This window comes from Camelus bactrianus, chromosome 7 (genome assembly GCF_048773025.1).
Source record: "Camelus bactrianus isolate YW-2024 breed Bactrian camel chromosome 7, ASM4877302v1, whole genome shotgun sequence".
NCBI lineage: Eukaryota > Metazoa > Chordata > Mammalia > Artiodactyla > Camelidae > Camelus > Camelus bactrianus.
The window spans coordinates 65,709,173-65,724,994 of NC_133545.1; the positions used below are offsets into that span (position 1 = coordinate 65,709,173).

The 15,822-nt window shown below is 39.0% G+C and overlaps 1 protein-coding gene across 6 annotated transcripts in view; it reads right to left on the reverse strand.

The window, feature by feature from the left end:
* The window catches only part of ZNF804B (zinc finger protein 804B), an 873,532-nt gene that overhangs the window by 787,233 nt on the left and 70,477 nt on the right, over positions 1 to 15,822 (reverse strand). For 4 of the 6 annotated variants that reach the window (XM_074367514.1, XM_074367516.1, XM_074367512.1 and 1 more), the window contains exon 1: positions 1,638 to 1,970. The exons of the other annotated variants lie outside the window; for them this stretch is intronic. The gene's annotated coding sequence lies outside the window, so the exon portion shown is untranslated. Of the gene's footprint in view, positions 1 to 1,637; positions 1,971 to 15,822 lie in introns of those variants that run through there. 6 annotated transcript variants of the gene reach the window in all.

Below are 15,822 nucleotides of genomic sequence, written 5' to 3' on the forward strand. Positions count from 1 at the left end.
TGTGGAAACCTAACATCTCCAAATCCTAACCAATTCCCTTCTTCCTCCTTCTAGCTGAATAAAAAAAATGATAATTTTATCTCTTTCCTTATGGTCTTATCTCAGATTTCAGGAAGCTTATTATAAATACAGTGTCAGGTGTTTCCAACAAAGAACAAGGGCAATTGGCAAAGAAAAAAATAGTCATTCTGAGTCATGATGAATACTACAGATTGCCCCCTACATCCCTGAAAGTAATTCCCTAAAAAAGTAGATTATAACATACAGGGTCCAATGCTCCACATTTTTTGCTGAAATGGTTGTTTTGTGATATGTAAAGGCTAAGATAATCCCAACATAATGTACAAGATTGAGTTCTCTTCCTTTTTCTGCCCTCACACCAGCCCACTACCTGAACAACTGACTCATCACCAACCCCCACAGCGCACAAAGAAAAGGACCCCAGGGAAAGAGTAAGCTAATCACAGACCAGGTGTGCAGGCAGCGTGATGCCTTCTTTGTCTTTCTCTGCTCCTCTTCCCCATGAACACCTGAGAGCAGAGACCACACCCTCCTCTGTTATGTAACTGTGCAGTATGGAGCACAGGACCTGGCCTGTAATAGGCATAAAATAACTGCAACTGGAATGAGCAAATTTAAGCCACAATTTAGAGTAGAATCTGCTGAGGTCTATGGAGTATCTTTCTCTAATTTTCAAAACCTAAATACACAAGGATTGTTTCCATCATGTGCAACTTGCCAAACCTCATTGGCCTAGGCAAGAATTGGAACTTCTGCTTCGCCCCAAGGGCTCCCTGCGTCAGGTCCACGGAGCCACTGACCATAGCTTTCCCACGGGAGGTGGGGAGAGAGAAGCCAGGGTATAGGCCGTTTTAGCGGTGCAGTGTGGAAAGGAGCAGGACAGACCTGCAGCCCCACACAGCCGCCCACTGATGTAGAATCAGTGAGGCCTGCAGAAAAGGCTCCTGTCAGGGACAGGCTCCCCCACCCTGAGACGTGCCAGAAAACTGCCACTTGGAGGCTGAGCATAGAAGAAAGCCCAGATTTCCCTGTTTCTTCACTCTCCTGGGCATGGAGAATAGGCTGTGAGTTTAATATGGGCAGTTAGATCTGCTGCTGTTTCTGCGTTAATAATCAAGTGTCTGTTTCTCCACTTATTTCCAGGTAAATGTTTCTGTGAGTACCTGGAAACGTAAGAAAGTACCAGAACTCTACTGAGCAGCTCTGTCAGGGTGGTGTGCTTAAGTGTGTTCCTAAACTTCCTGTCAGATTCGTGGCCTCCCTCCTTCCCACAAGACATTCATTCTGTCAGCCAGAAATAGAGAATTAGGCACATTCTTTCACTTAAAGAGCAAGGAATAAAAAGCTGATAGGTTGCCTGATAATTGCTTCAGAGTCTAGCGATTCCCATGATGCGGATTGTTCAACTTGAATAAACCAATCTAACATGTATTAGTACCTCATCAAGCTCCAATTCTGCCATTTACGGGGTACTTACCGTGTGTCAAGCCCTGTGCCAAGCACTCTACTTCAATTTGCATTTACAACGCTAATTTACAACGCTTTACAACGACCTAATGAGGTAGGCGCCCTTGTTATCTCCAGACCACAAACCAAAGCTCAGAGAGTGTACATACCTTACCCAAGGGCACACAGCAAGTGAGGGAGCGAGGATTCAAACCCACACCATCCGGAGTTCTGAGTCTGGCCCATCACCGCTGTTCCCAGGCCGCTCTCTGAGGGCCTCACACCCCCACCAAAAAGAAAGAAAAAGTCTTTGCTTCTAAAACACTGAAAGGCCAATCTCCTCAAAACACTTCCTTTTCAAAAAGCGGTAGCACATCACGCTCTTACATTTAAGCAATTATTTGAAGAGAGGGCTTCGGCGTTTATGCTGAGACCATAATTAGTAACTTGGTAAACTCGTCCGGCACTCCCGACCGCTCGGTGCGCGCGCAAATCACCGGGACTTGGTGAGCGTTCCCTCCGCCCGGCGGTGCACAGTCCAGCCCGTGTCCGCGGTGTTCCTCCGCCATCTAGAGGCTCCACTCTGAAGTGATGCCATGTCCCCGGAAGGTGAGACTGATGAGTTCCGAAATGCATCCTTGTGCCCCTGTTCAAATGACTCCTTGGTGACGTTCAGTCTCCTTTTCTCCTCCTTTAAAAACATAGTTGCTTTCTTCGTCAGTTTTCAAACTTACTGCTAATGAAGGCCAATTGTATTGAATAAAATATGGTGATTTTTTATGATAATAAATTTGAGAACAGAAATCATGAGAAAAATCGCTCATTAAAGAGCTCTATTGTTGGCATTTTAGGAATATATACACTACATTCTATACACAGTGGTCAGTTACCAGATTCTGTGAGCAGTGATTTGTCCCTCTTTGAATTTATCCAATATTTGAATGTTCATCATTTAAGTTGCTAGATGTTTTCAAATATTAATAAGAAATAAATAGTTCTCAAATACCAATAAGAAATAAAGAAAAACAGCAAGACCTAACTTCCTAATCTTCCCCCTACATGAAAAATTCAGGGGAAAAATTACTAGCATAAATTTTATCTAATCATTTATAATAATGATGATAATAATAAAACAACTGATATTTATTGAGTCCTACTGTGTTTAGATAGTTTTGTATGTTTATATATTATTCTAGCCTTATAATGATTTGAAAGTTATTAGTATCATTTCAGAAGAAACTGGAAGTTCAGATAAATGATAAAACTGGTAAATTACAACTAATAACTGATGAAACTGGCATTTAAAACAAGACTCCAGAAATCCAATATTTTTCCACTAAATCATATTAACTTGAAAATAATAGAGATACTAATTATTTATCTAGCATGGCAAGTGATAAGTTAATATCATTAACCTAAATATTTTGCATTCAAGAGAACCAATGAAATTATTTAACTTGTTTTAAATTGGAATGAAAATCACTGAAATAGGATAAATGTTAAAACTGAGTGTCCAACTTAACCTATTGCTGTGGCAGATGAAATTGTTTAACCTGAAGAATCCCCCAGGGTGAATGTAATAGAGACCAGAGAGGCATATGAAGAGAGCAGAAGTGAGGGGGACTTGATAAAATGATACTGTGGGATCTTTTTAAGCATCTTTCCAAAATAAATGTACTGTTTCCAGGTTCATAGGCAGGTAGCCTCGTTCTAAATGAAGAGTTAGATTACAATATCTTCTGTTCCAGCGGGACCGGATCCTTCGATATTGAGGGGTGAGATGGCTCTAAAGACCACAGGCCAACATCATGGTGTCTATTTCTAATACCCATGCTCTGAGCACTCTGGCTTCTCCGAAAGCTGTCTATTGCTAAAGATTTTTGCTGAGATTTATATTTTGTGACATTTTATTCACTTAGAAATAATTCAACAAAAAATATGTCATAAATGTTGAATATGAAATGCCCTGGGAGATTTTTCAGTACAAATGTTTACATACAATGACAAGTTCTAATGTATTCCTGGGGAAAATATACATCCTGCTACCTCCAGACAGAAAAGGAATAACTATGAATACTCGGAGGGGTATCCACAAATGGGAGGGGGCACAATTATTTTTCTTAGTATATAAATGTGCATTCTTGGGTATTTTTTAAAGTGTAGAAGTAGCATATGGGCATTATGATCTTAGAATGTTAAAACTAGAAGGGATGTAAATATCACCTATTCTAGTCAACATTACATTTTTTCATAGATCAGAAAGCTGAGGCCCAGAGAGATGAAAGAACTTGCCCAATACTCACAGTAAGATAAGGGCAAACCCAAGAATAGAACTTGGTGGCTGCCTGCCAGTCTTAATCTTTTGTGCTGTCCATGCATAGTCTTTTCTACTCATACACAATTAGGTAAGCTTGATGACTACCCAAATGTCTGTCTTTGCTGGGCTATAATACATGATAGGTGCCTATAACCGTGCCTGCCACATAGCATACACTCAAGGAATCTTGGCTGAATGTTGAATGCCTACATGAATGCATTCACCTGCTGGCATCTGCAATTGTATACAAGAGAATGCAATGGAAAGATGATAACATAACCAGAGGACAATCTTTGACAAGTAAAGCTTGCATTTTTTTTCATATGATGAAAATGGAGGGAGAATTTCAGATTTGCCGTGATGAAAAAGCAGTAGCCTTTAAGTCGTAATTCCAGAGCATTTACACAAGAAAGAGAAAGTGTTTATCATCACAAATTAAGACAAGTGATTTAATTTAACTGGTAGTCTTAGAACATACAAATTGTCAGAAGAAAATACAAATTAGTAGTTATGAAATTCAGTAATTTGATAGACAAATATTGGATTTACTCTAAGAGAAATAGAAGAGAACAATTAAGCACATTCTCTGAGCTGTGTCAACTCTGACATCCAGACACAGTCAGTGGAAGCTTGAGGGGCCTACCTTCTAAACAGCCCCCACTTGACCTCATACTGCAGAAAATTCTGAGAGTTCAAGGGGTACAATATAACAGGGACTCAAAAGGCCCAGTCAAGATTGAGCCATAGATCTCAGCCTCATTCATAAAGAGAAATGTGAATTAAAACTATTCCATCTTTGTCTATCACATTGTTAGAATTTAAAATTGTGTTAATACTCTGTTGGCCAGGCTGTGGGGAAATAGGCATGCTCACATGTTGCTGTTAGGATTATCCCTATAGAAGACAACTTTCCAATTTCTATCAAAATTAGAATTGTATATACCCCCTGGACTTGGAAATTTTCACTTTGTGAATTTATAGTACTTGCACTTGTGCCAAACATAAGGGTTAATGCTGATATGACAGTGAAGCAAGGAACCAACACAAGTGTCCATCCATAAGGGAATGGATAAATAAATTATTGCACATTCATACAGTGAGTAATATTTACAGCTATAAGAAAGAATAAGCAAGCTCCTTGTGTACTACTATGGAAAGATCTGCAAGAAAAAGTGCTAAGTGGAAAAATCCATGTGTTGCACATCAGGTATATCTTCTCTTTTATGTAAGAAAGAGAAAAAAAGAAGATACTAGTATGGGCTTGTATATATATATATATATTTTTTTTTTTTTTTTCAATCTGGAAGGATACATAAGGAACTGACAACAGTGGTTAACTGAGGCTGGAGAATGAAAGGAAATGGGGCAGATGGGGGACAACAGTGAAATGCAAGATTTTCATGGTTTCCTTTAAGGATTGAAAAATTTGAATTGTCTTTTGCTTTGAGAAAGGGAGGTAGTGGTGAAGGTGATGGGAGAAAATAAACTGCATGACCTAACATGCTTAACAGAGAACTTGTGAGAGTGCTTGCGCTTGCTGTGGGGCCACTCTGCTGGGAGTCCTGGGCAGGTGAGCAGCTGGAGGAGTAAATGGGCGCCCTGAAGGGCCAGAGCAGTCAGTCCTAGGGGAAGCCAGAGCACCACATGTACTGCTGACCCAAGATCCACAGGAGCAAGGAAGATAACTGGGCTTTTGTAATTCGGGGATATTCTGACTTCGAAAACACATTTTGATGCAGAATCTGGTTCTGGCAGAGTTTAAACTCAAAGATCTTGAAACTGCCTTTTCACATGGACAACACACCTGCTGTAGATGGACAGCATGGTAAGGGAAGAGGCTTATAAACGGGTATAAAAACTCAAGCAAAGTGGGTGTCCTCCCAAGAACCCATGCTCGCACTCTCTCATACATACATGCATAAAAGTCTAATGGTAAGGCCAACTGTCATAAATCCCAAAGCCAAGTGTATTATGAATCCATTTTTATTTAACTCTAGAGAAAAATAAATCAGCTTAACAAAAACATGAAAGGAAAAACCAAAGTGAAGAGTTGTTGACAGGAGAATATTAACAATACTGATACTCTCAATCTTATACTTGGATAACATAAATAAGGAAATCACGTGGACAGAAGGGTGAAAATATGATTCTCCATGGCCACATCACTGAGAAAGGCCTAATTTTATCCCCATGGTCTCTGGCATAGTTAGGTATACCTAGAGATTTCCCAAAGCTGCTGACAACTTGTTTCTCTCTAAATATAAATGTTATTTTCTTTTGTGAAATGAAGTCAATATGAGAATTACATAATTTACACTTCAGTTATTTTAACCGTAATTTTAAAAACATGCCATTGGATTCTGGGGCTTGAAAAACAGAAAGGCCTTGTAATCCCTACTCCTCTAACTGTCTCTCTAAATCATAGCACTAGAAAATTCACAAGAAGACATTTTTTCTGGCCACTGTCCACCAGATATATGATATAGTATCTTTTTTTTTTCCAATCTTCCTAGCAAAGATTATTGATCTTTCAAATATTTTCCATAGGTATGTTTTGCTTTTAAATTGTAATACTGAACGTACCACGAAACCCAGGAAAGTCTTTAGTGCATGGGTTTTCCACTAGGGGTAATTTGCCCCTTCCCCTCACCCCGGGACACTGGCTGTGTCTGGAGACATTTCTGGTCACAGCTGGGGAAGGAGGGAGGTTGGTGATGCTACCAACACCTGCTGGGTAGAGTCCATGGATGCTACTAAGCATCCTACAATGCACAGGACAGCCCCGACAACAAAAATTATCCAGCCACAAATGTCAGCTGTGCTAAGGTTGAGATACACTGATCCTGTGTTATAAGAGGGATAATGGTATTTACATTTCTCAGATTAAATCAGGAACTTTAGCTAGAGCATATGCACGAAGGATGCTTGTTATCTTATTCATCCCTAAGGTTAACTGCTGTTTAAGTATATCTTGACTCCAATACTTTAGAAAGTGAAAATGCAATTGCATTTTTTTAATGGGCTTGAGTTGAATGGGTTTTGCATTTTATACTGGGAATCACTTTCATTTGTTCACAATTCTGAGTCAAAGCACAGTGATACCCTTGGGGACAAAAGGAGAAAATAAATATGTTCAAGTTTCTACTATTTTCTTCTCTGCTACAAATCACAACCAGAATTGTCTTTTACTGTGATTACGTAGATCTGTTTCCTTTTACAATCTGATGTATTATAACAGATTATGCCCCAAACATTAACCAAGTCTATACTACCAAAGCGTAATTAAATGTCAGTCCTTTACATTGACTGTGATTCTCAGCATGATGATCAGAAACAAAGCCCTAAGAGACATGTTTTCATATTGCCATTGAAGCCAAGCAGTAGAACTGTTGTTAAACAAACTAACCATTTTGGACTTACTCAAGCTCTCTGTCTCATTATAGACAGAATTTTCCAATTCATTTGAACCATCCTCTAACCATTACAGCACCTTTTCAAATAATTTCTCCTGCAAAAAAAGCTTGACTTTTTAATCTAGGTATGTGGAGATAAAAAGTAAACAAACCAGTGACATGAGAATCCACTGACCTCTACTGAACTTGCTACACTGGGGAATCTGGAATTTATTAAATGAAGCCAGAAGGACATAATAAACATGAGAAAACCCAGAACTTTAGGCTTAACTGTTCCGGAGCAATACCTTTGGTCAAAGAGTACATGTTAATAGTAACATTTCATTATTTTCCAGAAAGAAGAGTAAGTAAAAGTTTGCTCAAAACCTGCAGTTTTTTAGCAAAGTAATTAAGAGATGAGTGTAAAAGTGGACTTTCACAATAATGTGGAGACACTGTATTTCAACTTAAATTTAAATATGCTGTTGAATTTGCATTAAGGTTCATGAATATAAATCATTTACAAAGTGATTTAAAATATATCTGTGCACATGTGTGTGCTCAAAACAACTTCTTTCCGTTTGGATTTGGCATGTCATGTAAAACACTTCACATGCCCATGGGGAAAGAAGCTTACTTATAGAGTTGCCTTTTTTTTTTTTCTAAATTGGTAGTGATACCACAGACTGGTTCTTTTCCATGACTTCCTCACCTTTTAAAAATAGGTCCTGAAAGTCAAAGCAGGTAAAGTTCAAAACCTAAGCTGACATCTACGCTGTGAGTCACCTTGACAATTTAAGAGTCTGACCCAGACTCCCAGAGCATCCAAGCTCTTTTAATGTCCCTCTCCCCCCAGAACAGGAATTCCCATCCCTGTCACTGATTGGTCTTATTTTTATTATCCATAAAGGATAACATTTCTTTCACTGCCTCACTCTACATCACAATCCTCATAGAGTAAGCTGCAGCTCAGAATATATGAGCTGAATTTTTTTATGCTATCAAAGAGTGAACCAGAGGAGTCCAAATGTCAATTAAAGAAACTTGAAAACAACATGATGCCTGTAGGATCCTGTATGAAGTCTTCCCTCCTCTTTTCAGGATGAATTAGACCATGTCCATCTCTTACTGATGGAAAAACAGTTTTGAAAAACAATGATATTGACTCACTTCTTTTCCAGCAAATTATGATTTACAGATCTTTTATTCAGCCCTCGAAACAACCATGTAAGTTATGTGCTGTCATTACTACTATTATTTGTGTTATTTCTGTTGCTCAGAGGGAACTCTAGTGACTTGGCAAAAACAAGGATTTACGTTCAGAAGACCTGAGACTGCATTTTCTGTATGTCTTTTCCACATAAATTCAAGCAAACTACTCTCATCTCTCTGTCTCCATATCAATACAGTTGTCCTAAAACAGATTATGTCGTAGACTTGCAGAGTGAATTAAACAACAAAACCTAAATGAAAACAAATAAGCACTATTTATTTCATTCTGTTTTTAAAACAAAGTTTGTTTATTTGGTTTGGATGGGTCCTTTTTTTTTTTCTTTTTAATGAGGACATGATGAGTCAATGAAATTAGGGGATTTTCCCAAGGCCTCGCGAGCCAGTATGGTAGAGCAGAAATGAAATTAACCTCTTTTGAGTAGATTCTATGGTGGACCAACCAGGCCATCCCTCTCCCCACCCCACACATTCTGAGCAGAGAAGTCATCCTCCAGCTGGTGGTAGGAATGGTGGCTAGGAGCTCCCATCTATATCCCTGTCGGGACATTGCCTTAGACCTAAGGGAGCTATCCCACCAGGGGGAGCTCCCTCCAGTGCTGGTCACTGGCAGGTACAGAGGCCAGTTCCCCTGGCCTTAGTTCCAGATAAAGCTGAAGGCCGATCCTAGCTCCAGGGATCTCTGTTGAATCTGAAGTCTCAGTTGCCTTTGCATCACAGATCACCTTATCCCTCTGCCCAGTCTTGCTTCCCTCACCCCTCACAGCTGCCGATCTCCAGAACACTCTCCAATAAACCTCTAGCACACCAATCTCCATCTCAGAGTTTCCCAGGAACCAGACTTAATATAGTCTCCTGACTCCAAATTCCATGTTCTTGGCACAGCAGTACATGTGAGAGTGGGCAAAAATCTCTTCACAATAAAACTTTATCTGCTTGCCAAGTTATCAGCAAATCTTTTGAGAATGTAAAACAGAACCTGTAATTTTAGATAGTTGTGGGGCAGCTTCAAAATCAGAAAGAACAGGTCCTGAAGCAAAATTAAACACCAAAAATATCCCCTGCCATTTATTTTCTTCAAGGAGGTACAAAGTGGGATAAAACTGGCCCTTGCTATCAGGACTTTGCAATCAGATTGCCCAGGATATCATCTTTCCATAGAGAAAGAGAGCAGAGACAGGGCTACTACCCAGAAGCCCCTGCTTCAAGGGTCTGTCTCCATGAAAGTGCATCAATAAAGCATCGGTCTGCTTGCCACAGAGCAGTCACAAACCACCAGAAAGTTGTCTGTACAGCCCTTGTCTTCAGGAACCATGCACCTCACCCACATGGGTCTTCTCGGAGCTGTTGTGTTTCTGCTGTCATTACCCTACTGACTACAATTCATTGATTTGGAGAGGACATCTGAATCAAGTTGGACCAATCAAATTCTCTCTCCCAATAATTTGGACTTTTAAACAAAGGAGCCCAGAAACTGTTCATTTCAATAATGTGAAACTGCAAAAGAAGGACCACAAATGGCTTCTGCGAAGACCCCTAGAGCAGCCCTGCTTCCCAAGGCCTGGATGGACCTCTTCCTTGGATACACCCTCAATTTTCCAATACACCCTCAATTTTCCAATTAAGTTTGTTAAAGTAACCTGTGTTGGATTCTCTCACTTGAAATCCAAAGGAACTTCATTACTCCAAGTCCTCTGTAAAGTTTTTACATAAAGCCCTAAGACATTTTAATTATGCCTTTGGCAGAGAGAGAACATCTGTCTAAACTGCCTCCACGTGGCAATGCTGATAAAAGCAAAAGGAAATTTGAAAAAAATGTCCTCCAGTCTCAATGCCATAGGACAAGACCATAAAAGCAGAATTAGAAAAAAAAATCCACAAAAGCAGCAGACAGTTCATAGGTGATATCACTTCTTTCTCAAAATCCTCTGCTAGCTTCCTATCACACTTCAAATAAAACCCAGCCTGTATACTGTCTGGACCCTACATTACCTACCTTACCTGACCGTTGGCTATCTCTGACCTCACCTGCTTCTACCCTCCCCTTCATTTACTCCATCCATACACACTGGTCACTTTGTTCTCCTTAACACAATCCTACCTCAGGACCTTTGCACTTACAGTTTCCCTATCAGGACATCTCTATGTCCTACAGATAGCTATATGACTTAAATTGTCTCTATTCCTTCAGGTCTCTGCTGAAATGCCATCTCTTCAGATAGGGCTTCCTTGACATCCTCTCCAGAAAAGTAGCGTCTCCCCCTCTCTCTCTTTATCCTCGTGTTCCACTTAATTTTTCTTCATAGCATTTGTCACTCCCTAACATCACACTATAAAACTGCTGCATATCTGTTAATTATCTGTCACCCCTACTAGTCTGTAATCTCCATTATGGTCATAAATTTATTCTTGTTCAATGCGGAGTCCACATCCATTTAGAAGTATCTGACACACAAAAAGTTCTCAAATTATGTTTATTAGATGGATGAATAAATAATTAATAACTAAGCACTGAGTTATTTCCATTTGGAGGCATAGTGTCAAGAGTGTATGTTCAGGATTATAGACAATCTTGCTTCAGTCCCTCATGTCTCCCGGGTTGTACAGTGACGGCAGACATATTCCCCTGGGGATATACAGAGGAGAGTGCAGGCTGAGACCCACTAAAGGAGCAACCCTCCCTTTTGATGCCATTTCAGCACAGACTTGCTGTGGGACCAAGTGATGAGTGCCTTAAGGCTTTAGGGAGGTGGAGGTTCTCTGTGAGTTAGAGACCCGGGTGGTTTTACCGGCTACAACCAGAGCAAGGCGGCCCTGAGTACCGACAAGAGCAATAGCAGGCTGGGAGGTAGGAGGGAGAGACGAGACTCGGGAGGAGGCAAAAAGGCTCTGCGACTAGCTAACTCTGCTAAAACATCTGCTCTGAAAATTGCCAAGTTTCTCCTACAGGTCTTTTCCTTCTTGCTAAATAGCTTTTCTAATAATTCTGCATACATTAACTAGGCTCATTCTCTTCTATTTTTGAAATCTAGCTGAAATTGTGTATGTCCAAATGAACTTATTTACAAAACAGAAACAGACTCACTGACATAGAGAACAAACTTATGGTTACCAGGGGGAAAAGCGGTGGAAGGGATAAACTGGGAATTCAAGATTTCCAGATATTAACTACTATATATAAAATAGATAAACAACAGGTTTATAATGTATAGCACAGGAAACTATATTCAATATTTTGTAGTGTCCTATAATGAAAAAGAATATGAAAACAAATAAATGTATATATATGTATAACTGAAACATTATACTACATACAACATTGTAAACCGACTATAATTCAACAAAAAAAAAAGTGCAAAAAAGTAAAAAAAAAGGAATTGCAAGGATTCCAATTCACAGTGGCTATTGAGCTGATGGTACCTGGCGACTGAATTTATTGCCATTGCCACATTAATAATAATAATAAAATAAATTTTGACAAATTAAAAAAAACCCCAAAATTGGGTATTTTCCCCTTTGTCTTGTTCCCTGGTCTCACTCTCCTGCAAAATAGTTTCCCTTAGGTTGGATCCAAAGGAAAAATCAAGATTTTATATATTAAATTTTATGTCTCACCAAATAAATGTTCTTGGAGAATTGTATAACTGTCCTCAAAGCCCATCCATTTGCAATACAATGGACCGAAGCAGCAGAACAAGGGTGATTCTGATTTGAACAGTGATAATGAACCGGATTACAGTATGTCTCTGAACACATATGGCTGGGGGACAGCACACTCTGAGGCGTTCATGTCACATGATGGCAGTATTTTTCATGCCATTCTTACCAAACCCACTAGGCATACACGGAGGACCAGGTTACAAGGGGCTTGGATGAGAAAATGTCCTAAAGAGATGGCTTCACACCACTGCTCAAAGTCAGTTTTCTTTTATAAAGTACAATATGTAAGGATAAATATATGACATATGTGTCCTTATGTTGCCTTCATAGATAGATAAAAAGGTAGATAGATAGATAGATAGATAGATTGATTGATTCTTATTTTACTTAGTGCTTGGTATCATTCTAGTTGACAACTGAATATCAAATTCATGCTGCCAAAAGCCCCAAAATATAAAATGTACCCTTAGAGAGTGAAAACAGATATGATCTCTTCGAGAGAAAAATATATCGAATGCCTCAAAAATAGACAAAAGTTTGATCTCCAATATCTGGGAATTTAGACTAAGACAATAATCACAGATATGTAGAAAAGTTCAGTTACAAAGACGTTGGCATTGTGTGTGGTCATAATCATGAAATTTGGAAATAACATAAATGTCTAATGACAGGGGCTGAGTAAAATGAGCCATGAACATCCATGCAAGGAGATATAATGAAGTTATCAACAGGATGCTAAAATACTTAGAGGTTTTGAAAAGTAACAAGATAGTTTAAAGTTTTAAGGTGTATTCCAGTTTTTGATATACTATAATGCCAATTTAGTTTTTAAAACGTACATTTTTACTCAAAAAAATTCTGAAAGGAAATACACCAAATGTTATTGGTGGTTGTCCCTAATATTTTAATTATACATAATCTTTATTCATATCCTCTACACCTTTACTCCAAAAGACAGCTATAATGAATGTATATCACCTTTTAATAAAAAGTGCTGTATAATTTTTACCTGTACGATAAAGAAAATGCACATTGTGTGCAGCAGAAGATTGGAAAGAAAAGCAGCTGTTCACTGGAATGACAGAGAATAATTTGTGCATTACCTCTTAGAGATACAGTCTTATCTTGCCACCTTGAAATGATAATAAATAACAACCACTCTTACAATGAAGCAGTGTCACAGTGCCACAACGGGAAGCCAAAGTAATATTAATAGTCCCAAAGTTGTACATTAAGCAAGTGCAAAAGTTCTTTAGAGAAAGACGCTGGTAAAATAAATCATCAAGAATAGAAGTCTGTGCTTTATGTAAATAGTACTCTTGGTGAGTTGGCATAAACAGAGTAAGTTTTAACAGCATTTAAAATATTAATCACTATTCTAATTTTTGATGTTCAGTGATAAGTATTTAAAGAGTTATGTTGCTAGATTCATATAATCACCACATAAAAAGTTTGTGAAACAAAAAAATTGGAAAATTTTGGTCTACATAATCATTAAAAATGTATGTGTACTAACGGTTACTATATAAACAACAATTTCTTGTAATGAGCTGTAATGGAAAAGAATCTGAAAAAAAAAATATATGTATGTATATGTATAACTGAATTGCTTTGCTGTACACCTGAAACTAACATTGTAAATTGACCACATTTCAATAAAAAATAAGAATTTAAAAAATTTATGTGTAATAAAGGGGTTATAAAATCATTATATCTACAAGTTTATGAATATCTATGCCTCAAATGTAACTCCTTTCTTTAATTTCTCCCTGTCTTGTTCAAGGTTGCTTGCATTCTCCCCAACACACACACACACACACACACACACACTTCAATCCGACTGCCATGATATCAAAACCGGTTAGTATTTCTCTGCAGTTTTATATGGTATGTTTTCTGCTCTCTCTCTGGTTATCCAGTTACAATAGAGCCGAAGTTTTCTGGGTTTCCTCCTAGGGAAAATCCAAAGGAAATTGAGTTTCTTTGATTCATAAAGTCACTGCTAAGCCTGTGAACTTCTTTTTCACCCAATCACATTGCCAGTAAACTGATTAAAGAAGAAAGGAGTCAGAGTCGAGTTTCCTAGAAATAGTCACCTTTTCCTCGTTGACTGCAAAGAGAATGGGATGAAATCTGCTCTTCCACTCAAGCCTAGGAGGACAAATTTTTCTATCCTAATAGTTTATGAAGAGATTCTTACTGTCATGCTGGGGAAGAACAAAGAGCATAGGGTAAGTCTGACTTGGAGGAATCAGGAGTTATGTCAGCTGAGGAGAGAATCTTCCAGCTGTGACCCTGGCAGGCTGAGAGCACTGTGGAATTGTTCAAATGGGCGCCATCTGGTCTTGCTCTATTTCTCATTCAGTGACACTTAAAGTCTCACAGTCCCGACAGAGAATTCCTAAGGAAAAAAACTTCCGTGTGTGTGAAAATGAATGCATGTTTTAGTTTGGGTTCCCCAAGAAGTAGATCCTGAGGCAAGGATTTGAGGGAATATTTATTTAGGAGGTTCAGGAAACCTCAGTAGCAGAGTAGGAGAGAGATACAGGGAAAGGAAGTCAGCCAACCAAGAGTAGTTATTAAACAAGTGTGTTGGCTAGTTTGTGCTGCATAACAAAACATTTATGCACTTCAAAAATGAACATGTATAATTTTTCACACTTCTGTGAGTCATCAAAATGGTTCTTTGCCAGCTCAACTGATCTCTATCTTTAGCTGGCAGCTTTTCTAGGGCTGGATGGTCTTCAATAAACAGACATATCTATCTAATGATTAGCCTAGGGGACTTTCACTGGAACAGCTCATGTCTAAGTCACCTCTCATCCTCCAACAGGCATGCCTGGGCTTCTTCAGGTGTATGCCTCAGATTCTAAAAGCCACAAGAAAACAAGCCCCAATAAGCAAGCACTCTTCAAGCTTCTGGTTGGGTCATGTTTGCTAATCTCCCAACAGCCAAAGCAAGGTCACATGACCACCTAGATTCCAGGTTGGGGAAACAGACTCCACTTTCTGATGGGGAATCTGTGCTGTCACATGACAGGGAGGAGAATAACTTCTGGTTATTTTACAATGACCACCATCAGCTGCCATACTGCATGATTAGAATTTAATCTGGCGGAGTCTCTGAATTGATCTATGCTTCAGAATGAATTCATCCCATTCTAGGTATGAGGAAACTGGGGTCTTTATACACCAATCTTCATCAATCATTGGAAGCCCACTCCAGGATTGCTCATACCCTAGCAACCCCAGCTGGCAGCATCAGAATAGATACGTGGTTTAGAAACAGACTCCAGGCACAAGGATCCAGATCCTAGCAGCTGGGACTCTTTCGGCACACCCAGAAATAGTAAGTCCTCAGGATAATAATGAGACCTTGTCTGTGAATGACATACCATATATTCACCCTTCAAAGTGATTCCAACCATCTAGAGTGGATAGCTTCAATCAGTTCATTTCTAATTCTAATGCTACTCATTTTTTTTAAATTCATGAGACAATAAAATGCCTGAAAAGTAGCATTCAATAGCCCTCACCTAATTCATGGGTGAAACAAAGGCATAGTTGCACTTGAGCCCCATTAAGCAGCCACCTACCAATTGGAAACTTCTAATAGGATTTGAATAGATAACTGGTTCAACAATCACTACTCAGTGTTCATAGATGCCATTTCTTTTCATGCAGAAAGGAATGAACTCTCAACTAGCCTAATTTTAGACAGCAGCACGCTGTATCTGTGCACTGCACTGAGTAAGC